The sequence below is a fragment of the Macrotis lagotis genome, chromosome X, assembly GCF_037893015.1.
Source record: "Macrotis lagotis isolate mMagLag1 chromosome X, bilby.v1.9.chrom.fasta, whole genome shotgun sequence".
In the NCBI taxonomy this organism is placed as follows: domain Eukaryota; kingdom Metazoa; phylum Chordata; class Mammalia; order Peramelemorphia; family Peramelidae; genus Macrotis; species Macrotis lagotis.
In genome coordinates this window covers 39823843-39850363 of record NC_133666.1, presented here as the reverse complement: position 1 = coordinate 39850363, position 26521 = coordinate 39823843, and the positions used below count along the sequence as shown (strand labels likewise).

Sequence of the window (26521 nt, the reverse complement as noted above, 5' to 3'; positions counted from 1 at the left end):
TTAACCTGTGACAGTGGGGAACCCCTGCTTCAGGCCATGGCTTGGGCCAGTGGGGAGCACCTGTCTCTGCTATTTCCCTGTGACAGTGGGGAGCCCCTGCTTCTGACCATGGCATGAGCCAGTGGGGAGCACGTGTCTCTGGTATTAACCTATGACAGTGGGAAGCCCCTGCATCTGGTATTAACCTGGGTTACTGGGGACCTCCTTTATCTGGTATTAACTTGAGTAAGTGGGGAGCCCCTGCATCTGGTCATAGCATGGGCCAGTGGGGTCCCCGTGTCGCTGGTCAGAGCCTGGGCCAATTGGGAGCCCATGCCACGGGTCCAAGCCTTCGTCAGTGGGAACTGCCTGCCTCTAGTGATAGCCTAGGTCACTGAAGGTGCCCCTCTCTCTGGTCCAAGCCTGGGCCAGAGGGGAGCATCTGATTTTGGCCATAGGCTGGGCCAGTCAGGGAAGCCCTGTCTCTGGACCAAGCCTGGGAGACTAGGGTGCCCCTCCGTCTGACCATGGCCTGGGCCAGTGGGGAGCAACTGTCTCTGCGATTAACCTGTGAAAATGGGGAGCCCCTGCTTCTGACCATGGCATGAGCCACTGCGGATCACCTGTCTCTGGTATTAACCTATGACAGAGGGAAACCCCTGCATGTGGTATTAACCTGGGTTAGCGGGGATCTCCTTTATCTGGTATTAACCTGAGTAAGTGGGCAGCCCCTGCATCTGGTCATAGCATGAGCCAGTGGGGTACCCTTGCCGCTGGTCATAGCCTGGGCCAATGGGGAGCACATGCCACTGGTCCAAGCCTCCGTCAGTGGGGACTTCCTGCCTCTAGGGACAGCCTAGGTCAGTGGGGGAACCCCTGTCTCTGGTCCAAGCCTGGGTCAGAGGGGAGCCCCTTATTCTGGCCATAGCCTGGGCCAGTCAGGGAAGCCTTGTCTTTGGACCAAGCCTGGGCCCCTGGGGTGCCCCTCCTTCTGACCATGGCCTGGGAAATTGGGGAGCACCTGTCTCTATTTTGACCTGGGACTTTGGGGAGCCCTTGCTTCTGGCCATAGCCTGAGCCTGTTAGGGAACCCCTGTCTCTGGTACCAGCCTAGGCCAATGGGGAGCCCCTGCTTCTTTCCATGGCCTAGGCCACTGCGGAGCACCTTTCTCTGCTAATAATCTGTGACAGTGGGAAGCCCCTTCTTCTGGCCATAGCCTGGGCCAGTCAGGGAACACCTGATTCTGGACCTAGCGTGTGACACTGGGGTGCCCCTGTTTCTGACCCTTGCCTGGGCCAGTGGGGAGCGCCTGTCTGTGCTACTAACCTGTGACAGTGGGGAGGCCCTGCTTCTTACCATGGCCTGGGCCAGTGGGGAGCACCTGTCTCTGGGATTAACCTATGACAGTGGGAAGCCCCTGCATCTGGTACTAACCTGGGTCAGTTGGGATCTCCTTTATCTGCTATTAACCTGAGTAAGTGGGGTGCCCATTCATCTATTCATATCCTGGGCCAGTGGGGTCTCCTTGCCGCTGGCCATACCCTGGGGCAATGGGGAGCCCATGCCACTGGTCCAAGCTTTTGTCACTGGGGACTAGCTGCCTCTAGTGATAGCCTAAGTCAGTGGGCGAGCCCCTGTCACTGGTCCAAGCCTGGGCCAGAGGGGAGCCCCTCATTCTGTCCATAGCTTGGGCCAGTCAGGGAAGCCCTGTCACTGGTCCAAGCCTGGGCCACTATGGAGCCCCTGCTTCTCACCATGGCCTGGGCCACTGGGGAGCACCTGTCTCTGATATTAACCTGTGACAGTGGGGAGCCCCTGCTTCTGACCATGGCCTGGGCCAGTGGGGATCTCCTGCATCTGGTATTAACCTGAGTCAGTGGGGAGACCCTGCATCTGGTCATAGCCTGAGCCAATGGGGAGTGCATGCCACTGGTCCAAGCCTTCGTCAGTGGGGACTTCCTGCCACTAGAGATAGCCTAGGTCAGTGGGGGAGCCCCTGTCTATGGTACAAGCCTGGGCCAGAGGGGAGCCCCTGCTTCTGGACATAGCCTGAGGCAATCAGGGAACACCTGTTTCTGTATCTAGCGTGGGACACTGCGGTGCTCCTGTTTCTGACCATTGCCTGGGCCCTTGGGTAGCACCTGTCTCTACTATTCACCTGTGACTTTGGGGAGCCCCTGCGTCTGGACATAGCCAGACCCAGTTAGGGAACCCCTGTCTTTGGTACTAGCCTGGGCCACTGGCTGAGCCCCTGCTTCTGACTATGGCCTGGGCCAATGGGGAGTACCTGTCTCTGCTAGCAACCTGTGAAAGTGGGGAGCCCCTGCTTCAGACCATGTCCTGGGCCAGTGGGGAGCACCTGTCTCTGCTATTAACGTGTGACAGTGGGGAGCCCCTGCATGTGGTATTAACCTGGGTTACTGGGGACCTCCTTTATCTGGTTTTAATCTGAGTAAGTGGGGAGCCCCTGCATTTGGTCATAGCCTGGGCCAGTCGGGTCCCCTTCCCTCTGGTCATAGCCTGGGCCAATGGGGAGCCCATGCCACTGGTCCAAGCCTTCGTCAGCGGGGACTTTCTGCCTCCAGTGGTAGACTAGGAAAGTGGAGGAGCCCCTGTCTAAGATCCTAGCCTGGGCCAGAGGGGAGACCCTGATTTGGGGCATAGCCTGGGCCAATCAGGGAAGCCCTGTCTCTGGACCAAGCCTGGGCCACTGGGGTGACCCTCCTTATGAGCATGGCCTGGGCCATTGGGGAGCACCTGTCTCTACTACTGACCTGTGACTTTGGGGAGCCCCTCCTTCTGGCCATAGCCTGGGCCAGTGGGGATCTCCTGAAACTAGAATTAACCTGAGTAATTGGGGAGCCCCTGCTTCTGGCCATGGCCTGGGCCAGTGGGGAGCAACTGTCTCTGGTCCAAGCCTGTGCCAGAGGGGAGCCCCTGATTCGGGCCATAGCCTGGGCCAGTCAGGGAAACCCTGCCTCTGGACCAAGCCTCGGCCACTGGGCTGCCCTTCTTTCTGACCATGCACTGGGACACTGGGGTGCACCTGTCTCTGCTATTAACCTTTGACACTGGAGAGCCCCTGCTTCTGACCATAGCCTGGGCCAGTGGGTTCCCCTTGCCGCTGGTAATAGCCTGGGCCGCTGGGGTGCCCCTCTTTCTGACGATGGCCTGGGCCAGTGGGGAGAACCTGTCTCTACTATTGACGTGTGACTTTGGAGAGCCCCTGCCTCTGGACATAGCCGGAGCCAATTAGGGAACCCGTCTTTGGTACTAGCCTGGGCCGCTGGGGAGCCCCTGCTTCCGACTATGGCCTGGGCCAATGGGGAGCATCTGTCTCTGCTAGTAACCTGTGACAGTGGGGAGCCCCTGCTACTGACCATGGACTGGGCCAGTGGGGAGCTCCTGTCACTGCTATTAACCTGTGACAGTGGGGAGCCCCTGCTTCTGACCATGGCTTGAGCCAGTGGGGAGTACCTGTCTCTGGTATTAACCTATGACAGTGGGAAGGCCCTGCATCTGGTATTAACCTGGGTTACTGGGGACCTACTTTAACTGGCATTAACCTGAGTAAGTGGGGAGCCCCTGCATCTGGTCATAGCCTGGGCCAGTGGGGTCCCCTTGCTGCTGGTCATAGCCTGGGCGAATGGAGAGCCCATGCCACTGGTCCAAGCCATCGTCACTGGGGACTGCCTGCCTCTAGTGATAGCCTAGGTCAGGGGGGAGCCCCTGCCTCTTTTCCAAGCCTGAGCCAGAGGGGAGCCCCTGATTCTCGCCATACCCTGGGCCAGTCAGGGAAGCCCTGTCTCTGGAGCATGCCTGGGCCAGTGGGGGCCCCCCTCTTTCTGACCATGGCCTGGGCCACAGGGGAGCACCTGTCTCTGCTATTAACCTGTGACAGTGGTGAGTCCCTGCTTATGACCATGGCCTGGGCCAATTGGGGGCCCAAGCCACTGGTCCAAGCCTTCGTCAGTGGGGACTTTCTGCCTTGAGTGATAGCCTGGCTCAGGGGGGGAGCCCCTATCTCTGGTCCAAGCCTGGGCCAGAGGGGACCCCCTGCTTTTGGCCATAGCCTGGGCCCGTCAGGGAACCACTGTTACTGTACATAGTGTGGGACACTGGGGTGCCCCTGTTTCTGACCATTGCCTGGACCACTGGGGAGCACCTGTCTCTGCTATTAACCTCTGACAATGGGGAGCCCCTGCATCTGTTATTCACCTGGGTTACTGGGGACCTCCTTTATCTGGTATTAACTTGAATAAGTGGGGAGCGCCTGCATCTGGTCATAGCCTGGGCCAGTGTCGTCTCCTTGCCGCTGGTCATAGCCTGGGCCAATGGGGAGCCCATGCCACTGGTCCAAGCCTTCGTCAGTGGGGACTGCATGCCTATACTGATAGTCTAGGTCAGTTGGGGAGCCCCTGTCTCTGGTCCAAGCCTGGGCCACTCAAGGAAGCCCTGTCTCTGGACTAAACCTGGGCCCCTGTGGTGCCCCTCTTTCTGACCATAACCTGGGCCAGTGGGGAGAACCCGTCTCTACTATTGACCTGTGACTTTTGGAGAGCCCCTGTGCCTGGCCATAGCCTGATCCAATTAGGGAACCTCTGTCTCTGGTACTAGTGTGTGCAACTGGGGAGCCCCCGCTGCTGACCATGGCCTGGGCCAATGCGGATCTCCTGAAACTGGTATTAACCTGAGTCAGTGGGAAGACCCTGCATCTGGTCAAAGACTGGGCCAATGGGGAGCCCATGCCACTGGTCCAAGCCTTCGTCAGTGGGGACTGCCTGCCTCTTGGGATAGCCTAGGTCAGTGGGGGAGCCCCTGTCTCTGGTCCAAGCTTGGGCCGGAGTGGAGACCCTGATTCTAGTCATAGCCTGGGCCAGTCAGGGAAGCCCTGTCTCTGGACCAGGCCTGGGCCACTCGGCTGCCCCTCCTTCTGAGCATGGCCTGGGCCATTGGGGAGCACCTGTCTCTAGCATTGACCTGTGACTTTCAGAAGCCCCTGCTTCTGTCCATAGCCTGAGCCACGTAGGGAACCCCTGCCTCTGGTCCTAGCCGGGCCAACTCGGTAGCCCCTGCTTCTGACCATGGCCTGGGCCACTGCTGACCATCAGTCTCTGCTATTAACCTGTAACAGTGGGGAACCCCTGCTTCTGACCATGGCCTGGGCCACTGGGGATCTCCTGAATCAGGTATTAACCTGAGTCAGTGCGGAGACCCTGTATCTGGTCATAGCCTGGGAAAGAGGGGTCCCCCTGTTTCTTGTCATAGACTGGGGCAGTCAGTGAACCTCTCTTTCTGGACCTAGCGTGGGACACTAGGGTGCCCCTTTTTCTGACCATTGCCTAGGCCAGTCGGGAGCACCTGTTTCTGCTATTAACCTGTGACAGTGGGGAACCCCTGCTTCAGGCCATGGCTTGGGCCAGTGGGGAGCACCTGTCTCTGCTATTTCCCTGTGACAGTGGGGAGCCCCTGCTTCTGACCATGGCATGAGCCAGTGGGGAGCACGTGTCTCTGGTATTAACCTATGACAGTGGGAAGCCCCTGCATCTGGTATTAACCTGGGTTACTGGGGACCTCCTTTATCTGGTATTAACTTGAGTAAGTGGGGAGCCCCTGCATCTGGTCATAGCATGGGCCAGTGGGGTCCCCGTGTCGCTGGTCAGAGCCTGGGCCAATTGGGAGCCCATGCCACGGGTCCAAGCCTTCGTCAGTGGGAACTGCCTGCCTCTAGTGATAGCCTAGGTCACTGAAGGTGCCCCTCTCTCTGGTCCAAGCCTGGGCCAGAGGGGAGCATCTGATTTTGGCCATAGGCTGGGCCAGTCAGGGAAGCCCTGTCTCTGGACCAAGCCTGGGAGACTAGGGTGCCCCTCCGTCTGACCATGGCCTGGGCCAGTGGGGAGCAACTGTCTCTGCGATTAACCTGTGAAAATGGGGAGCCCCTGCTTCTGACCATGGCATGAGCCACTGCGGATCACCTGTCTCTGGTATTAACCTATGACAGAGGGAAACCCCTGCATGTGGTATTAACCTGGGTTAGCGGGGATCTCCTTTATCTGGTATTAACCTGAGTAAGTGGGCAGCCCCTGCATCTGGTCATAGCATGAGCCAGTGGGGTACCCTTGCCGCTGGTCATAGCCTGGGCCAATGGGGAGCACATGCCACTGGTCCAAGCCTCCGTCAGTGGGGACTTCCTGCCTCTAGGGACAGCCTAGGTCAGTGGGGGAACCCCTGTCTCTGGTCCAAGCCTGGGTCAGAGGGGAGTCCCTTATTCTGGCCATAGCCTGGGCCAGTCAGGGAAGCCTTGTCTTTGGACCAAGCCTGGGCCCCTGGGGTGCCCCTCCTTCTGACCATGGCCTGGGAAATTGGGGAGCACCTGTCTCTATTTTGACCTGGGACTTTGGGGAGCCCTTGCTTCTGGCCATAGCCTGAGCCTGTTAGGGAACCCCTGTCTCTGGTACCAGCCTAGGCCAATGGGGAGCCCCTGCTTCTTTCCATGGCCTAGGCCACTGCGGAGCACCTTAATCTGCTAATAATCTGTGACAGTGGGAAGCCCCTTCTTCTAGCCATAGCCTGGGCCAGTCAGGGAACACCTGATTCTGGACCTAGCCTGTGACACTGGGGTGCCCCTGTTTCTGACCCTTGCCTGGGCCAGTGGGGAGCGCCTGTCTGTGCTACTAACCTGTGACAGTGGGGAGGCCCTGCTTCTTACCATGGCCTGGGCCAGTGGGGAGAACCTGTCTCTGGGATTAACCTATGACAGTGGGAAGTCCCTGCATCTGGTACTAACCTGGGTCAGTTGGGATCTCCTTTATCTGCTATTAACCTGAGTAAGTGGGGTGCCCATTCATCTATTCATATCCTGGGCCAGTGGGGTCTCCTTGCCGCTGGCCATACCCTGGGGCAATGGGGAGCCCATGCCACTGGTCCAAGCTTTTGTCAGTGGGGACTAGCTGCCTCTAGTGATAGCCTAAGTCAGTGGGCTAGCCCCTGTCACTGGTCCAAGCCTGGGCCAGAGGGGAGCCCCTCATTCTGTCCGTAGCTTGGGCCAGTCAGGGAAGCCCTGTCACTGGTCCAAGCCTGGGCCACTATGGAGCCCCTGCTTCTCACCATGGCCTGGGCCACTGGGGAGCACCTGTCTCTGATATTAACCTGTGACAGTGGGGAGCCCCTGCTTCTGACCATGGCCTGGGCCAGTGGGGATCTCCTGTATCTGGTATTAACCTGAGTCAGTGGGGAGACCCTACATCTGGTCATAGCCTGAGCCAATGGGGAGTGCATGCCACTGGTCCAAGCCTTCGTCAGTGGGGACTTCCTGCCACTAGAGATAGCCTAGGTCAGTGGGGGAGCCCCTGTCTATGGTACAAGCCTGGGCCAGAGGGGAGCCCCTGCTTCTGGACATAGCCTGAGGCAATCAGGGAACACCTGTTTCTGTATCTAGCGTGGGACACTGCGGTGCTCCTGTTTCTGACCATTGCCTGGGCCCTTGGGTAGCACCTGTCTCTACTATTGACCTATGACTTTGGGGAGCCCCTGCGTCTGGACATAGCCAGACCCAGTTAGGGAACCCCTGTCTTTGGTACTAGCCTGGGCCACTGGCTGAGCCCCTGCTTCTGACTATGGCCTGGGCCAATGGGGAGTACCTGTCTCTGCTATTAACGTGTGACAGTGGGGAGCCCCTGCATGTGGTATTAACCTGGGTTACTGGGGACCTCCTTTATCTGGTTTTAATCTGAGCAAGTGGGGAGCCCCTGCATTTGGTCATAGCCTGGGCCAGTCGGGTCCCCTTCCCTCTGGTCATAGCCTGGGCCAATGGGGAGCCCATGCCACTGGTCCAAGCCTTCGTCAGTGGGGACTTTCTGCCTCCAGTGGTAGACTAGGAAAGTGGAGGAGCCCCTGTCTAAGATCCTAGCCTGGGCCAGAGGGGAGACCCTGATTTGGGGCATAGCCTGGGCCAATCAGGGAAGCCCTGTCTCTGGACCAAGCCTGGGCCACTGGGGTGACCCTCCTTATGTGCATGGCCTGGGCCATTGGGGAGCACCTGTCTCTACTACTGACCTGTGACTTTGGGGAGCCCCTCCTTCTGGCCATAGCCTGGGCCAGTGGGGATCTCCTGAAACTAGAATTAACCTGAGTAATTGGGGAGCCCCTGCTTCTGGCCATGGCCTGGGCCAGTGGGGAGCAACTGTCTCTGGTCCAAGCCTGTGCCAGAGGGGAGCCCCTGATTCGGGCCATAGCCTGGGCCAGTCAGGGAAACCCTGCCTCTGGACCAAGCCTCGGCCACTGGGCTGCCCTTCTTTCTGACCATGCACTGGGACACTGGGGTGCACCTGTCTCTGCTATTAACCTTTGACACTGGAGAGCCCCTGCTTCTGACCATAGCCTGGGCCAGTGGGTTCCCCTTGCCGCTGGTAATAGCCTGGGCCGCTGGGGTGCCCCTCTTTCTGACGATGGCCTGGGCCAGTGGGGAGAACCTGTCTCTACTATTGACGTGTGACTTTGGAGAGCCCCTGCCTCTGGACATAGCCGGAGCCAATTAGGGAACCCGTCTTTGGTACTAGCCTGGGCCGCTGGGGAGCCCCTGCTTCCGACTATGGCCTGGGCCAATGGGGAGCATCTGTCTCTGCTAGTAACCTGTGACAGTGGGGAGCCCCTGCTACTGACCATGGACTGGGCCAGTGGGGAGCTCCTGTCACTGCTATTAACCTGTGACAGTGGGGAGCCCCTGCTTCTGACCATGGCTTGAGCCAGTGGGGAGTACCTGTCTCTGGTATTAACCTATGACAGTGGGAAGGCCCTGCATCTGGTATTAACCTGGGTTACTGGGGACCTACTTTAACTGGCATTAACCTGAGTAAGTGGGGAGCCCCTGCATCTGGTCATAGCCTGGGCCAGTGGGGTCCCCTTGCTGCTGGTCATAGCCTGGGCGAATGGAGAGCCCATGCCACTGGTCCAAGCCATCGTCACTGGGGACTGCCTGCCTCTAGTGATAGCCTAGGTCAGGGGGGAGCCCCTGCCTCTTTTCCAAGCCTGAGCCAGAGGGGAGCCCCTGATTCTCGCCATACCCTGGGCCAGTCAGGGAAGCCCTGTCTCTGGAGCATGCCTGGGCCAGTGGGGGCCCCCCTCTTTCTGACCATGGCCTGGGCCACAGGGGAGCACCTGTCTCTGCTATTAACCTGTGACAGTGGTGAGTCCCTGCTTATGACCATGGCCTGGGCCAATTGGGGGCCCAAGCCACTGGTCCAAGCCTTCGTCAGTGGGGACTTTCTGCCTTGAGTGATAGCCTGGCTCAGGGGGGGAGCCCCTATCTCTGGTCCAAGCCTGGGCCAGAGGGGACCCCCTGCTTTTGGCCATAGCCTGGGCCCGTCAGGGAACCACTGTTACTGTACATAGTGTGGGACACTGGGGTGCCCCTGTTTCTGACCATTGCCTGGACCACTGGGGAGCACCTGTCTCTGCTATTAACCTCTGACAATGGGGAGCCCCTGCATCTGTTATTCACCTGGGTTACTGGGGACCTCCTTTATCTGGTATTAACTTGAATAAGTGGGGAGCGCCTGCATCTGGTCATAGCCTGGGCCAGTGTCGTCTCCTTGCCGCTGGTCATAGCCTGGGCCAATGGGGAGCCCATGCCACTGGTCCAAGCCTTCGTCAGTGGGGACTGCATGCCTATACTGATAGTCTAGGTCAGTTGGGGAGCCCCTGTCTCTGGTCCAAGCCTGGGCCACTCAAGGAAGCCCTGTCTCTGGACTAAACCTGGGCCCCTGTGGTGCCCCTCTTTCTGACCATAACCTGGGCCAGTGGGGAGAACCCGTCTCTACTATTGACCTGTGACTTTTGGAGAGCCCCTGTGCCTGGCCATAGCCTGATCCAATTAGGGAACCTCTGTCTCTGGTACTAGTGTGTGCAACTGGGGAGCCCCCGCTGCTGACCATGGCCTGGGCCAATGCGGATCTCCTGAAACTGGTATTAACCTGAGTCAGTGGGAAGACCCTGCATCTGGTCATAGACTGGGCCAATGGGGAGCCCATGCCACTGGTCCAAGCCTTCGTCAGTGGGGACTGCCTGCCTCTTGGGATAGCCTAGGTCAGTGGGGGAGCCCCTGTCTCTGGTCCAAGCTTGGGCCGGAGTGGAGACCCTGATTCTAGTCATAGCCTGGGCCAGTCAGGGAAGCCCTGTCTCTGGACCAGGCCTGGGCCACTCGGCTGCCCCTCCTTCTGAGCATGGTCTGGGCCATTGGGGAGCACCTGTCTCTAGCATTGACCTGTGACTTTCAGAAGCCCCTGCTTCTGTCCATAGCCTGAGCCACGTAGGGAACCCCTGCCTCTGGTCCTAGCCGGGCCAACTCGGTAGCCCCTGCTTCTGACCATGGCCTGGGCCACTGCTGACCATCAGTCTCTGCTATTAACCTGTAACAGTGGGGAACCCCTGCTTCTGACCATGGCCTGGGCCACTGGGGATCTCCTGAATCAGGTATTAACCTGAGTCAGTGCGGAGACCCTGTATCTGGTCATAGCCTGGGAAAGAGGGGTCCCCCTGTTTCTTGTCATAGACTGGGGCAGTCAGTGAACCTCTCTTTCTGGACCTAGCGTGGGACACTAGGGTGCCCCTTTTTCTGACCATTGCCTAGGCCAGTCGGGAGCACCTGTTTCTGCTATTAACCTGTGACAGTGGGGAACCCCTGCTTCAGGCCATGGCTTGGGCCAGTGGGGAGCACCTGTCTCTGCTATTTCCCTGTGACAGTGGGGAGCCCCTGCTTCTGACCATGGCATGAGCCAGTGGGGAGCACGTGTCTCTGGTATTAACCTATGACAGTGGGAAGCCCCTGCATCTGGTATTAACCTGGGTTACTGGGGACCTCCTTTATCTGGTATTAACTTGAGTAAGTGGGGAGCCCCTGCATCTGGTCATAGCATGGGCCAGTGGGGTCCCCGTGTCGCTGGTCAGAGCCTGGGCCAATTGGGAGCCCATGCCACGGGTCCAAGCCTTCGTCAGTGGGAACTGCCTGCCTCTAGTGATAGCCTAGGTCACTGAAGGTGCCCCTCTCTCTGGTCCAAGCCTGGGCCAGAGGGGAGCATCTGATTTTGGCCATAGGCTGGGCCAGTCAGGGAAGCCCTGTCTCTGGACCAAGCCTGGGAGACTAGGGTGCCCCTCCGTCTGACCATGGCCTGGGCCAGTGGGGAGCAACTGTCTCTGCGATTAACCTGTGAAAATGGGGAGCCCCTGCTTCTGACCATGGCATGAGCCACTGCGGATCACCTGTCTCTGGTATTAACCTATGACAGAGGGAAACCCCTGCATGTGGTATTAACCTGGGTTAGCGGGGATCTCCTTTATCTGGTATTAACCTGAGTAAGTGGGCAGCCCCTGCATCTGGTCATAGCATGAGCCAGTGGGGTACCCTTGCCGCTGGTCATAGCCTGGGCCAATGGGGAGCACATGCCACTGGTCCAAGCCTCCGTCAGTGGGGACTTCCTGCCTCTAGGCACAGCCTAGGTCAGTGGGGGAACCCCTGTCTCTGGTCCAAGCCTGGGTCAGAGGGGAGCCCCTTATTCTGGCCATAGCCTGGGCCAGTCAGGGAAGCCTTGTCTTTGGACCAAGCCTGGGCCCCTGGGGTGCCCCTCCTTCTGACCATGGCCTGGGAAATTGGGGAGCACCTGTCTCTATTTTGACCTGGGACTTTGGGGAGCCCTTGCTTCTGGCCATAGCCTGAGCCTGTTAGGGAACCCCTGTCTCGGGTACCAGCCTAGGCCACTTGGGAGCCCCTGCTTCTTTTCATGGCCTAGGCCACTGCGGAGCACCTTTCTCTGCTAATAATCTGTGACAGTGGGAAGCCCCTTCTTCTGGCCATACCCTGGGCCAGTCAGGGAACACCTGATTCTGGACCTAGCGTGTGACACTGGGGTGCCCCTGTTTCTGACCCTTGCCTGGGCCAGTGGGGAGCGCCTGTCTGTGCTACTAACCTGTGACAGTGGGGAGGCCCTGCTTCTTACCATGGCCTGGGCCAGTGGGGAGCACCTGTCTCTACTATTGACCTGTGACTTTGGGGAGCCCCTGCTTCTGGCCATAGCCTGAGCCAGTTAGGGAACCCCTGTCTCTGGTCCTAGCCTGGGCCAGTAAGAAGCCCCTGCTGCTGACCATGGCCTGGGCCAGTGGGGATCTTCTGAATCTGGTATTAACCTGAGTCAGTGGGGAGACCCTGCATCTGGTCATAGCCTGGACCAATGGGGAGCCCAGGCCAGTGGTCCAAGCCTTCGTCAGTGGGGACTTCCTGCCTCTAGTGATAGCCTAGGTCAGTGGGGGAGGCCCTGTCTATGGTCCAAGCCTGGGAAAGAGGGGACCCCCTGATTCTGTCCATAGCCTGGGCCAGTCAGGGAACCCCTGTCTCTGCACCTAGCCTGGGACACAGGGGTGCCCCTGCTTCTGTCCATTGCCTGGGCCAGTGGGGATCACCTATCTCTACTATTCACCTGTGACTTTGGGGAGCCCCTGAATCTGGCATTAACCTAAGTTAGTGGGGATCTCCTGAATCTGGTATTAAACTGATTCACTGAGGAGCGCCTGCATCTGCTCATAGCCTGGACCAGTGGGATCCTCTTGCCGCCGGTCCTCCCCTGTCCATGGGGGAGCCCCTGCTTCTGACCATGGCATGGCCCAGTGGGGAACACCTGTCTCTGCTATTAACCTGTGACTGTGGGGAGCCCCTGCGTCTGACCATAACGTGGGCCAGTGGGGAGCACCTTTCTCTGGTATTAACCTATGACAATGGGAAGCCCCTGCATCTGGTATTAACCTGGGTTAGTGGGGATCTCCTTTATTTGGTATTAACCTGAGTAGGTGGGGATGCCCTGCATCTGGTCATAGCCTGGGCCAATGGAGAGCCCATGCTACTGGTCCAAGCCTTCGTCAGTGGGGACTGCCTACCTCTAGTCATAGCCTAGGTCAGTGGGGGAGCCCGTCTCTGGTCCAAGCCTGGGCCAAAGGGGAGCCCGTGATTCTGGCCATAGCCTGGGCAAGTCAGGGAAGCCCTGTCTCTGGACCAAGCCTGGGCCACTAGGGTGCCCCTCGTTCTGACCATGGCCTGGGCCACTGGGGAGCACCTGTCTCTACTACTCACCTGTGACTTTGGGGAGCCCCTGCTTCTGGCCATAGCCTGAGCCAGTTTGGGAACCCCTGTCTCTGGTTCTAGCCTGGGCCACTGCGGAGACCCTGCTTCTGACCATGGCCTGGGCCAGTGGGGAGCACCTGTCCCTAGTACTGACCTGTGAATTTGGGGAGCACCTGCTTTTGGCCATAGCCTGAGCCAATTACGGAACCCCTGTCTCTGGTACTAGCCTGCGCCACTGTGGAGCCCCTGCTTCTGCACATGGCCTGCGCCACTGGGGAGCACGTGTCTCTGCTATTAACCTTTGACAGTGGGGTGCCCCTGCTTCTGACCATGTCCTGGGCCAGTGGGGACCTCCTGAATCTGGTATTAACCCGAGTCAGTGGGAAGCCCCTGCATCTAGTATTAACCTGAGTTACAGGGGACCTCCCTTATTTGGTATTAACCTGAGTAGGTGGGGATGCCCTGCATCTGGTCATAGCCTGGGCCAATGGAGAGCCCATGGCACTGGTCCAAGCCTTCGTCAGTGGGGACTTTCTGCCTTGAGTGATAGCCTGGTTCAGTGGGGGAGCACCTATCTCTGGTCCAAGCCTGGGCCAGAGGGGACCCCCTGCTTTTGGCCATAGCCTGGGCCCGTCAGGGAACCACTGTTAGTGTACATAGCGTGGGACACTGGGGTGCCCCTGTTTCTGACCATTGCCTGGGCCAATGGGGAGAACCTGTCGCTCCTAGTAACCTGTGACAGTGGGGAGCCCCTGTTTCTGGACATAGCCTGAGCCAATTAGGAAACCCCTGTCTTTGGTACTAGCCTGGGCCACTGCGGAGCCCCTGCTTCTCACCATGGCCTGGGCCAATGGGGAGCACCTGTCTCTCCTAGTAACCTGTGACAGTGGGGAGCACCTGCTACTGACCATGGACTGGGCCAGTGTGGATCTCCTGAATCTGGTATTAACCTGAGTCACTGCGGAGACCCTGCATCTGGTCATAGCCTGGGCCAATGGGGAGCCCGAGCCACTGGTCCAAGCCTTCGTCAGTGGGGCCTTTCGGGAACTATGGATACCCTAGTTCAGTGGGGGAGCCCCTTCCTCTGATGAAAGCCTGAGCCAGAGCGGAGCCCATGATTCTGGCCATAGCCGGTGCCAGTCAGGGAAACCCTGTCTCTGTACCCAGCCTGGGCCACTGGAGTGCCCCTCTTTGTGACCATGGCCTGGGCCAGTGTGGAGCACCTGTCTCTACTATTGACCTTTTTCTTTGGGTAGCCCCTGCTTCCGGCCATAGCCTGAGGCACTTAGGGAACCCCTGACTCTGGTCCTAGCCGGGCCCAGTCCGGACCCCCTGCTTCTGACCATGGCCTGGGCCACTGGGGAGCACCTGTCTCTGCTATTAAGCTGTGACAGTGGGGAGCCCCCTGCTTCTGACCATGGCCTGGGCCAGTGGGGATCTGAATCTGGTATTAACCTGAGTCAGTGTGGAGAATCTGCATCTGGTCATATCCTGGGCCAATGGGGAGCCGATGCCACTGGTCCAAGCCTTCGTCAGTGGGGACTTTCTGCCTCGAGTGATAGCCTAGGTCAGTGGGGGAGCCCCTGACTATGGTCCAAGCCTGGGCCAGAGGGGACCCCCTGCTTTTGGCCATAGCCGGGGCCAGTCAGGGAAACCCTGTCTCTGGACCCAGCCTGGGCCACTGGGGTGCCCCTCTTTCTGACCATGGCCTGGGCCAGTGGGGAGAACCTATCTCTACTATTGACATGTGACTTTGGAGAGCCCCTGCGTCTGGACATAGCCAGACCCAGTTAGGGAACCCCTGTCTTTGGTACTAGCCTGGGCCACTGGCTGAGCCCCTGCTTCTGACTATGGCCTGGGCCAATGGGGAGTACCTGTCTCTGCTAGCAACCTGTGAAAGTGGGGAGCCCCTGCTTCAGACCATGTCCTGGGCCAGTGGGGAGCACCTGTCTCTGCTATTAACCTGTGACAGTGGGGAGCCCCTGAATGTGGTATTAACCTAATTTAGTGTGGATCTCCTGAATCTGGTATTAACCTGAGTCAGTGACGTGCCCCTGCATCTGGTCATAACCTGGGCCAGTCGGGTCCCCTTCCCTCTGGTCATAGCCTGGGCCAATGGGGAGCCCATGCCACTGGTCCAAGCCTTTGTCAGTGGGGACTTTCTGCCTCCAGTGGTAGCCTAGGAAAGTGGAGGAGCCCCTGTCTAAGATCCAAGCCTGGGCCAGAGGGGAGACCCTGATTTGGGGCATAGCCTGGGCCAATCAGGGAAGCCCTGTCTCTGGACCAAGCCTGGGCCACTGGGGTGCCCCTCCTTATGAGCATGGCCTGGGCCATTGGGGAGCACCTGTCTCTACTACTGACCTGTGACTTTGGGGAGCCCCTCCTTCTGGCCATAGCCTGGGCCAGTGGGGATCTCCTGAAACTAGAATTAACCTGAGTAAGTGGGGAGCCCCTGCTTCTGGCCATGGCCTGGGCCAGTGGGGAGCAACTGTCTCTGGTCCAAGCCTGTGCCAGAGGGGAGCCCCTGATTCGGGCCATAGCCTGGGCCAGTCAGGGAAACCCTGCCTCTCGACCAAGCCTCGGCCACTGGGCTGCCCTTCTTTCTGACCATGCACTGGGACAGTGGGGTGCACCTGTCTCTGCTATTAACCTTTGACACTGGAGAGCCCCAGCTTCTGACCATAGCCTGGGCCAGTGGGTTCCCCTTGCCGCTGGTAATAGCCTGGGCCGCTGGGGTGCCCCTCTTTCTGACGATGGCCTGGGCCAGTGGGGAGAACCTGTCTCTACTATTGACGTGTGACTTTGGAGAGCCCCTGCCTCTGGACATAGCCGGAGCCAATTAGGGAACCCGTCTTTGGTACTAGCCTGGGCCGCTGGGGAGTCCCTGCTTCCGACTATGGCCTGGGCCAATGGGGAGCATCTGTCTCTGCTAGTAACCTGTGACAGTGGGGAGCCCCTGCTACTGACCATGGACTGGGCCAGTGGGGAGCTCCTGTCTCTGCTATTAACCTGTGACAGTGGGGAGCCCCTGCTTCTGACCATGGCTTGAGCCAGTGGGGAGTACCTGTCTCTGGTATTAACCTATGACAGTGGGAAGGCCCTGCATCTGGTATTAACCTGGGTTAGTGGGGATCTCCTTTATTTGGTATTTACCTGAGTAGGTGGGGATGCCCTGCATCTGGTCATAGCCTGGGCCAATGGAGAGCCCATGCTACTGGTCCAAGCCTTCGTCAGTGGGGACTGCCTACCTCTAGTGATAGCCTAGGTCAGTGGGTGAGCCCGTCTCTGGTCCAAGCCTGGGCCAAAGGGGAGCCCGTGATTCTGGCCATAGCCTGGGCCAGTCAGGGAAGCCCTGTCTCTGGACCAAGCCAGGGCCACTGGGGTGCCCCTCGTTCTGACCATGGCCTGGGCCACTGGGGAGCACCTGTCTCTACTACTCACCTGTGACTTTGGGGAGCCCCTGCTTCTGGCCATAGCCTGAGACAGTTTGGGAACCCCTGTCTCTGGTTCTAGCCTGGGCCACTGGGGAGCCCCTGCTTCTGACCATGGCCTGGGCCACTGGGGAGCACTTGTCTCTGCTCTTAACCTGTGACAGTGGGGAGCCCCTGCTTCTTAACATGGCCTGGGCCAGTGAGGAGCACGTGTCTCTGGTATTAACCTATGACAGTGGCAAGCCCCTGCATCTAGTACTAACCTGGATTTCTGGGGATCTCCTTTATCTGGTATTAACCTGAGTAAGTGGGGAGCCCCTGCATCTGGTCATAGCCTGGGCCAGTGGAGTCCCCTTGCCGCTGGTCATAGCCTGAGCCAATGGGGAGCCCATGGCACTGGTCCAAGCCTTCGTCAGTGGGGACTGCCTGCCTCTAGTGATAACCTAGGTCAGTGGGGGAGCCCCTGCCTCTGGTCCAAGCCTGGGCCAGAGGGGAGCCCCTGATTCTGGCCATAGCCTGGGCCATTCAGGGAAACCCTGTCTCTGGACCACGCCTGCGCCTCTGGGGTGCCCCTCTTTCTGACCATGGCCTGGGCCAGTGGGGAGCACCTGTCTCTAGTATTGACCTGTGAATTTGGGGAGCCCCTGCTTTTGGCCATAGCCTGAGCCAATTACGGAACCCCTGTCTCTGGTACTAGCCTGCGCCACTGTGGAACCCCTGCTTCTGCACATGGCCTGCACCACTGGGGAGCACGTGTCTCTGCTATTAACCTTTGACAGTGGGGCGCCCCTGCTTCTGACCATGTCCTGGGCCAGTGGGGACCTCCTGAATCTGGTATTAACCCGAGTCAGTGGGAAGCCTCTGCATCTGGTATTAACCTGAGTTACAGGGGACCTCCTTTATTTGGTATTAACCTGAGTAGGTGGGGATGCCCTGCATCTGGTCATAGCCTGGGCCAATGGAGAGCCCATGCTACTGGTCCAAGCCTTCATCAGTGGGGACTGCCTACCTCTAGTGATAGCCTAGGTCAGTGGGGTAGCCCGTCTCTGGTCCAAGCCTGGGCCAAAGGGGAGCCCGTGATTCTGGCCATAGCCTGGGCCAGTCAGGGAAGCCCTGTCTCTGGACCAAGCCTGGCCCACTGGGGTGCCCCTCGTTCTGACCATGGCCTGGGCCACTGGGGAGCACCTGTCTCTACTACTCACCTGTGACTTTGGGGAGCCCCTGCTTCTGGTCGTAGTGTGAGCCAGTTAGGGAACCTCTGTCTCTGGTTCTAGCGTGACCCACTGGGGAGCCCTTGCTTCTGACCATGGCCTGGGCCACTGGGGAGCACCTGTCTCTGCTATTAACCTTTGACAGTGGGGAGACCCTGCTTCTGACCATGGCGTGGGCCAGTGGGGATCTCGTGAATCTGGTATTAACCTGAGTCAGTGGGGAGCCCGTGCATCCCGTCATAGCCTGGAGCAGTGTGGTCCTCTTGCAGCTGGTCCTACCCTGGGCCAGTGGGGAGCCCATGCCTCTGGTATTACCTTGGGACAGGGGGGAGACCCTGACTCTTTTATTCATCTGGGACAGGGGGGAGCCACTACATCTGGTATTAACCTAGTATGGGTGGAGCCCCTGACTCTGTTATTCTTCTGGGACACGGTGGAGCCCCTAAATCTGGCATTAACCTGGGACTGTGGTAGCCCCTGCATCTGATATTAACTTGGAACAGGGGGTAGACCTTGCATATTGTATGGACTTGGGACAGGAGGGAGCCCCTGAATGTGGTATGAACTTGAGTCAGTGGGGAGCCCCTGTATCTGATCAAAGCATGGGCCAGTGGGGTCCCCTTGCCGGTGGTCATAGCCTGGGCCAATGGGGAGCCCATGCCACTGGTCCAAGCCTTCATCAGTGGGGACTGCCTGCCTCTAGTGATAGCCTAGGCTAGAGGGGTAGCCCCTGTGTCTGGTCCATGTCTGGGCCAGTTACGGTACCCCTGTTTCTGTTCCTAGCCTGGGCCAGTAGGGGTACCCCCCTGTGATCCAAGCCTGGGCCAGTGGGGAGCCCTGTCTCTTGTATTAACCTGGGACAGTGGAGAGCCCCTGCCTCTGGTATTAACCTAGTAATGTGGGGAACCCCTGCATTTGATTTTAACCTGGGAAAGTAGGGAGCCTCTGCCTCTGGTCTTAACCTGGGACAGTTCGGTGCCCCTGTCTCTGGTCCAAGCCTGGGCCAGTGGGGAGCCCATGCTTCTTGTCATAACCTGGGCCATTGAGGAGACCATGCTTCTGGCCATGGCCTGTGCCAGTGGGGTCCCCCTTCCTCTGGTAATAGCCTGGGTCAGTAGGCAGGTGGTGCATCTAGTATTAACCTGGGACAGTGGGGAGCCCCTGCCTCTGGTATTAATGTGGGCCAGTGAGGGAACCCTTGACTCTAGTTCAAGCCTGGGACAGTGGGGAGCCCCTGCCTCTGGTCATAGCCTAGGCTAGTGGGAATCCCCAGGTGCTGGTCATATCCCGGGCCAGTGAGTGAACCCCTGACTCTGGTAATAGCCTGGGTCAGTGGGGACTCCCTGGCACTAAAGAAAGCTTGATCCAGTAGGTTCCCCCTTCGTTAGGTTATAGCCTGGGTCAGTGGGGGAGCCCCTGCCTCTGATCCAAGCCTGGGACAGTGGGGAGCCCCTACTTTTGTCCATGGCCTGGGCCAGTTGGGTCCCCCTGCCTCTGGTCATAGCCTGGGTCAGTGGGGATTGCCTGCTTCTGAACATAGCCAGGGATAGTGAGTATTCCCTGCTTTTGGTCATAGCCTTTTCCAGTGAGGGAACCTGACTCTGGTCATAGCCAGGGCCAGTGAGGGAACCCCTGACTCTGGTCATAGCCTGGGTGAGTGGCGAGCCCATGCATCTGGTGTTAACTTGGGACAGTGGCGACCCCCTGCCTCTGGTCATAGCCTGGGCCTGTGGGGGGCCCCTAATTCTGGTCCACGTGTGTGACAGTGGGGGAATCTCTGCCTCTGGTGAAAGTCTGCGATAGGGGGGAGCCCCTAGTTCTGGTCCGAGCCTGGGACTTTCGGGAGTCCCTGCTTTTGGTCATACCCTGGGCCGGTGAGTGTGCCCCTGCCTGTAGTCTGAGCCTGGGCCAGTGGGGACCCTCCGCCAGTGGGCCGCCCCTAAGAATGTTTGAGCCTGTAGCAGTGTGGTGCCCCTTCCCCTGGTGTGAGTCTGTGCCCTCAGTGCTGCCACCTCTCTTACCTGCTGGCGCCTTCCCTAGATGACCTTTCTTCCTAAGCTCTGCTTTTCTGGGGGCAGGGAAGCTGGTCTTGTCCCTCTTTGGCACGGTGGCGGCCTGTGACTTTAAGTCCTTCACTTTAGAGCTCGGTTCCGGGGCCTGGGGAGCGGAAGGGGATTGTTAGGGACCAAGCAGCTGGTCAGAATGGCGCTGGATTGGAACCCACATCCCGGCCTCTTTCTATTCTCTAGCTCATGTGAACCATTAGCCCCTCAAACTTTCCATGCCAGAATCCCTCACTCCCTGGGCGCCCCGTCCTCCCAACCCCATTCCCCAACCTGCCTCAGGAGCTGCAGGAGATCCCAGGAAGCAGCCCGCCTTTCTTCCCGCCTTTCTGCCCTCCTTCTCGACCTCCTCCGCCCTCTCCCCTCCCCGCTCCTGAACTGTAGTCCCGGCAATCGCGTCTGCGCATGTCTTTACCACCAAACCGGGAAGCACGGAAGTCTCTTGCAGACACGCAGCAGCGCGCCCCCTACAGGCCTTCCATTCATTGTTCCCTGGGAGCTTCTGCAAGCCCCGGGGCCTTGATGAGCACTGCACCAGGGCCTCAGTGCTCCATCAAGTGCACCTCTTCCATTTTTTCGGCGGATCCTGGGGCCCAGGGAGTGCAAATGATTTGTCCAAGGTCACTTGGCCATTGAGTGTGAGAATCAGCCCTTTCCCACAGCTATGGGAAGGGAATGGGGTGTCTCTTACCACTTCCTAGCTTCACCAATCAATCACCCAATTATCATTAAGTGCCTACTGTATGTACCAGGCTCCGTGGGGCCACAAGTACACAGTATGAAACAATGCCATTCTCAAGGGGCCCATGTCTTTTTTCTTTTTTTTTTTTTTTTTTTGGATTTTGTAGGGCAATGCAGCTAAGTAAGTATCAAGTATCTGAGGGCACATTCGAACTCAGGTCATTCTAACTCTACAGCAGGTGCTCTATCCAGCATGCCTGCCCCCTAACTGCCCTAAGGGTCACAAATAATGGGAAGCAAAACAAGGATATAGACAGAATGAACATCTGTATTTTATAAAGAGAATAAACCCAAATAAATTAAAATAATTAACTACAAAGTAGTTTGGGAGGGAGGGTCCTTGCAGTTACAGGGGTTGGGATCACTCATTGCCAGTCCTCATGTCTTGATCACAGATTTTGTTCTCCCTTCCCCCTTGATACCAAGGTCATTCACTTCTTCCTTAACTTTCCTCCTGCCACTGGACTTGGGTGACTCTAAAAGAATCATTATGCAGTTCTGCTTCATTTAAATCCAATTCTCAAGCAAGTCAAGACATCACCCCATGATGTCAGTGATCCTCATCCAAAATGAAGGATAAACAACAATAACAAAATAGGAGGAAACTGAGGTGCAGGGAAGTGAAGTGATTTCTGAAGGTCACACAGGTTGTTTCCCAGTTAAGCATTTAGCTACGCAACATGGAGTACTAAAAAAGGGGCTTGGATTTGTAGTCACAGGACCTTAGTTCATATCAATTCTCCCTCTGTGACCTTGGGCAAAATCACTTCTCTTGCCCTCAGATTGCTCACTTGTAAAATAACAGGACTTGAGTTCTAAGGCCCCTTCTGGTTCTAGATCTGTGACCCTTTGGGAGGGAGCTAGAACCCAAGACCTCTTCCATCTCTCAATTCAAAGACTCTCATTATTTGTTCCACAAGGCTGTCTATAGTCTCTGTTGGTGAGGGTGAGAACTGACATTCTGGGAATCCTCACGCAGACACACCATTTATCTTCTCAAATCCCTCATTAAAATCAGGAGAAAAAGAGGTCTTAATCAACACCATCTCCAAGCACTTGTCACTTTTTTCTGCAGCTAATTTCACCAAAAATCCAACTTGGAAAGCCTTCCACATGACTTACTAAAGAATGATGAATTTAAAGCAGATTTTACCAGTTCTGTTTGAATAAAGACTTTGAAAAGACAGAACACTCACCAAGGAAGTTTTCTTCTACTGCTTCTATCTAGAACTTTCTCTTCCTTCTTGTTTTCCTTTTATTTTTGGCTCTCTTAGAAAATAAGGGGGGAAAAATCAGATTGCAATTCAGAATGAAAAGAAAAAGGCATTATTTTACATCAACAGACTTCTCTTACAAAGCAGCCAAAAAGTTCACTCTTCACTGAATAATGTCATCATTAGGATTCTTTCACCATCCAATCAATGGGCCTGGGAATCCAAGCCAGTTTACATTCTCTTCCAATATTTCTGGGTTGCAAGGTACCATACTGCCCATTTAGGTTTCACTCAAATGTGCTTTCTTCCTAGATGATTATTTTTGTTTTAGTTAGGAATGCAAATACTTACTGACTTTGAACTCCTCACACCGCATATATTTGCTAGGAGACAATGAACCCACAGTGTCAACAGAAAATCTATGCTCCTAGAGGACCTGAAAGCATATGACTCTTCTGTCAGTAAAACTCACATCACTGGACCAATGATCAAGTTTCAAAAAACATCACTTAAACATTCATACCAATTAAACAGAAAAAAAAAAAAGATTCAATGCAATTGATTTTCCTAAGATTATTGCCTTCTAAGGTTTTTTCCCTCCAGTCAGCAATTTCCAATGTTTAATATATTAATAGATAAATAGCAAGGTCACAAGAAGCCATTGATATTAAAATTCCCCCACCCATTACAACAAAAAAGCATACCCAAATATTTTAAAAGGGAATCACTGCTAATCAGGAGACTTTGTTAAAAGATTTTCATTGAATTTTTAAACAACATATACAAATGATACAATCCAATAGCGACCCTTCAGTACTGGAGAGAAGATCCAATAGCATTTGGGTCTCCAAAAATTTAAATGCACGATGTACATTTGACAAAGGTCTCAAATGTCACCTCTCTAGATAAAGTCTTTCTTGATTCTCTCCCCCTTCCCTTTCCAGCACCTAGCCCCTCCGAAATTATCTTGTCTCTAGTTTTCCTTTAGCTCTATGTGTTCATGTTTTCAGATTGATTGGGAATTCCTTATCTTTTTTTCTTTGTTTTTAGTGAGTTGATTATTTAACTGACCATCCATTTAACCTCCTGGGCAATGCAAAAGCCTAAGTAGGAAAGATTTTGTCCAGTTTATTTATTCAAAATGTATCTACACTATGGAATTCTGAACAACTGTCAGTGTTCCCCCAGGACAGAGTGAGACAGGTGCCTCTGGCCAAAACAAATACCATTTTAAGAAGTTACTGAAAGCAAATGAAAGAGATTAAAGAATGAGACCCTAGTCTCCTCATTTTAGATGAAACAGAATGGTTACATGACATACCCAAGGTCATTTAAATAGTAAGAGGTCATAAAGTTTTGGAAGGACTTTGGTGAACATCTGATCACTCTCCTCACAGATGAGGAAATTGAAGCTTGGCTAAATTAACTGATCTTTCCAAGGTTTGCCACACTGCTTATAATTGGGCAGGGTCAGAATTCAAATCCACATCTGTCTTTCCAGTATACTATGTTACTAATAATCTGTAATCATAATAATGTCTGTCTTTCATTTTTTGAAGAAAACCATGACATCATGGAGATGATGCCGTGACATGCACATGAACTGGATTTTGGGTGAGGGCGTCTGTGCTAGGTCACCAACCTCATTTTCTCCTCCAGAGGCATCTGGGTCAAGTGGCCAGATAGGAATCAGGATACCTGGAGATGACCCTGGATGGGAGGCAATCAGGGTGAAGTGACTTGCCCAAGATCACACAGCTAGTAAGTATCAAGTGTCTGAGGCTGGATTTGAACTCCTGTCCTCCTGATTCCAAGGCCAGTGCTCTATCCAGTGCACCACCAAACTGCCCTAACATGTAATAATAAGCCTTGTTACAAGGTGAAACAGTGAGTAGTATACTAGACTTGGGAAGTTAGGAAACTTGGAGTTATATTTTCTGCTTACCTCTGTAATCCTTGTCAACTCACTTAATCCCTCTGTGCCTCAGTTTACTCATCTGAAAAATAAGAATAATAATAGCACTTTCTTTACAGAATTAATGTGAGGATCAAATGAGGTAACATGTAAAGCTATTTCCAAACCTTGAAGTACTATATAAATGCTAGTTATTATTACAGATGTCAGATATTGCTAAAATTAATCTCTCCCTCCAAGTTTCTTTTCTAGGTACTTGTTTAGGATCCCCCTTCTAATTTCTCCTGTCCTTATTTGCCCCCTCCTCAAACCTAATCCTCCAAATCCTAAACTTACCATCCTCTTCCCCTCACACCTCTACCCATTTCAATCCTTCCATTCTGGAGATCATCCTTCTCTTCATTTTCTGGATCCCACTTATACCCATAACTTTTCTTATCTTTCCAGCTCTTCTGTTCTAAGAGCCACCACCCTTCCCTCCCCCCAAGTCTGAAGGGAGACTTTCCATCAGGAAGGATCTGAATTGCCAAAAGAGCCACCAGAGGAAGGCACCCAGGAGGGTGAAGGTCAGCAGTCTCAAAGCAATCATTCTTTTCTAGTAGCTTAAGGTTGAGTTTGCATTGAAATACAACCTTGACAGAGCAAAAGATTTTCCAAGCACAAAAATATAAATCAGCTCTGTTCTATTTTTTGCTATCATATCAGAGACATGAGCCTAACAGGACTGACAAGGGAGAGGTACATGCTCTTATGTCTATATTCAAAAGTTAATTTATCATCAGATAAAAGATTCTGTGATAAACACATCAAAACCTTGCTCACTAACAATGGCAAGTGAGACTTTAAAATAGGAAGACTTTGGGTCATGGGGGTGGGGGGTAGCATTTTCCAGTGTCAGAGGAGGCCTGATGTTTCTGAGCACTGGCCCTCTATCAATTCCTCATGGACTCCATACTCAGCATTCCCTATCACCCCAGGCCTGAGTGAATCCCTTTCTTATCTCTACCTCTTGGCTTTTTTGGAGCCTCAGCTCAAATCCCATCTTTGGCAGAAGGCCATACTCAATCGACCCCGAGATTACCTTCCATTTCCACTGGATATATCTTATAGTTCCAGTTATTGGCATCTGTGTTTATTCTTCTCAGTATCTGGTACATTATAAGGTCTTCATCGGTGCTTGAAGACTAACTGGGAAATGCATTCATTCACATATAATACTGAGCCCCGGAACACTAAAAAAGTCAGCCCTGAAGCACAGAATCGACAAATTAGAAAGGATCTAGAGGGACAAGCAGGTGGAGCAGTGGATAGACCACCACACTAAATAATTGCCTAGCTGTGTGACCTTGGACAAGTCACTTAACCCCATTGCCTTGCAAAAAACCCACAAAAAACAAACAACAAAAAAGGATCTAGAACAGCCTACAATGCTACCTTCCATAAGTATGTGTGTTAAAATATAAACAAATGTATGCATTAAGCATATATGTGAATGTGTAAACACAAAGCCACACACTGATATTTACTAGCTCTGTGATACAGGCAATTCACCTCATGGAGCCTGTAAAATAGAAGAAATGGCATGGCACAAGGGAGAATTAGCCTCAGAGGCAGGAAGACCTGGGTTCAAGTCTGCTCTCTGACTGTGTGACCTTGGACAAGTCATTCAACCTCTTAAGGCTGTGTATAGGAGATGGAGGAAGAAGCTCTCTCATCTGAGAGTTCCTTCTCCTAATGAAATCCCAGATCCAGTCCCTCTCCCTAATACCTGCATTACCTCTCTTATTATAGGCTTGTTGGAAGAATCACATGTGATGATGAAGGAAAGGTACTTTGAAAACTTTCAAAGTTGTGCTAGTAATTAGTGGTGATTAATCAAGGAATCATGATTTTATTGGCATGGGGAGAACTCTTAATCAGTGAGTCATCTAAACAAGCCTCTATATTGTATAAATGTGGAAACTGAGGCCCAGAGAATTAAGTGACCAAACCAAGGTTACACAGCAAGTGATTTTCAGAAGCAAGATTCAGAGAAGATGTCTTCTGGAGCCAAGGCTAGCAGTCTCTCCATCACATCATGTTATCCTTCTGGGCAGACAAAATGTACCTCCATTTCCATGAGGTCATGTTACATGAAAAACATACAATCAGAGAGAGAACACTGATACTAAAGACATTTTGTGAAAGAAAAAGGCTTCAGGAAGAGAACCTTCCCTCCTAGACTAGAGGCATGACTTTTGCCCAGCTCTCCATTGAAATTCATCATCCCACCCCAGCAAATTTCCAGACAATTTGGTGCAATGGCTTATTAAACTAGCACAATAATGATTTTTGAACACAGATTGTTTTCATAAGAAATGTGAAATTGTTTGCATCTATAAAATGTGATTATCATTAGATTGTTCATTTTCTAGAAAAAACACTTTCTGCTAAGCGTGATGAGGGATTGCTCTATAATTCCTCTCTAACTGTTTCTAATGGTTAATGATGCAAACGAACATTGCCCCAGTACACCGTTCATCACTTTCAAGATAGATATCATTAACTGGAAAAAATGTCTCCAACTTAATAAAACATATATAAAAAATTAGTCCAGGCAGCAAATGAAAAAAAAAGGAATGCATTTAAATGAACGGGGACTGATTGCACACATATATCTTGTGTCAGTAAGCATACATATGAGACAGCAAAGTAACAAATGAATAAAGTATGACAAACCTTTTTTCCAGGATGGAGCAGTGACCTAGAGATCAGGAAATCTTATTTCAAAGCATATTTCCAGTCATACAACCCAAAGAGGGTACTTGTGATAGATGAGAGGCAGCCACTTACTGTAGAGAAGAGCAAGGAATTCAAGTTAA

General features: G+C 54.4%; 1 long non-coding RNA gene across 27 annotated transcripts in view; it reads right to left on the bottom strand.

Moving 5' to 3' along the window:
• The window catches only part of LOC141503543 (uncharacterized), a 266282-nt gene that overhangs the window by 229539 nt on the left and 10222 nt on the right, over nucleotides 1-26521 (bottom strand). For 24 of the 27 annotated variants that reach the window (XR_012472886.1, XR_012472883.1, XR_012472882.1 and 21 more), the window contains 6 exons: nucleotides 24742-26491; nucleotides 23691-23742; nucleotides 23388-23455; nucleotides 22097-22181; nucleotides 21728-21800; nucleotides 19749-19884 (listed from right to left, as the gene is read on the bottom strand). This is a non-coding gene — a long non-coding RNA (uncharacterized LOC141503543). Of the gene's footprint in view, nucleotides 1-19748; nucleotides 19885-21727; nucleotides 21801-22096; nucleotides 22182-23387; nucleotides 23595-23690; nucleotides 23743-24741; nucleotides 26492-26521 lie in introns of all 27 variants that reach the window. The other 3 variants (XR_012472893.1, XR_012472877.1, XR_012472891.1) reach the window with 3 other exon arrangements.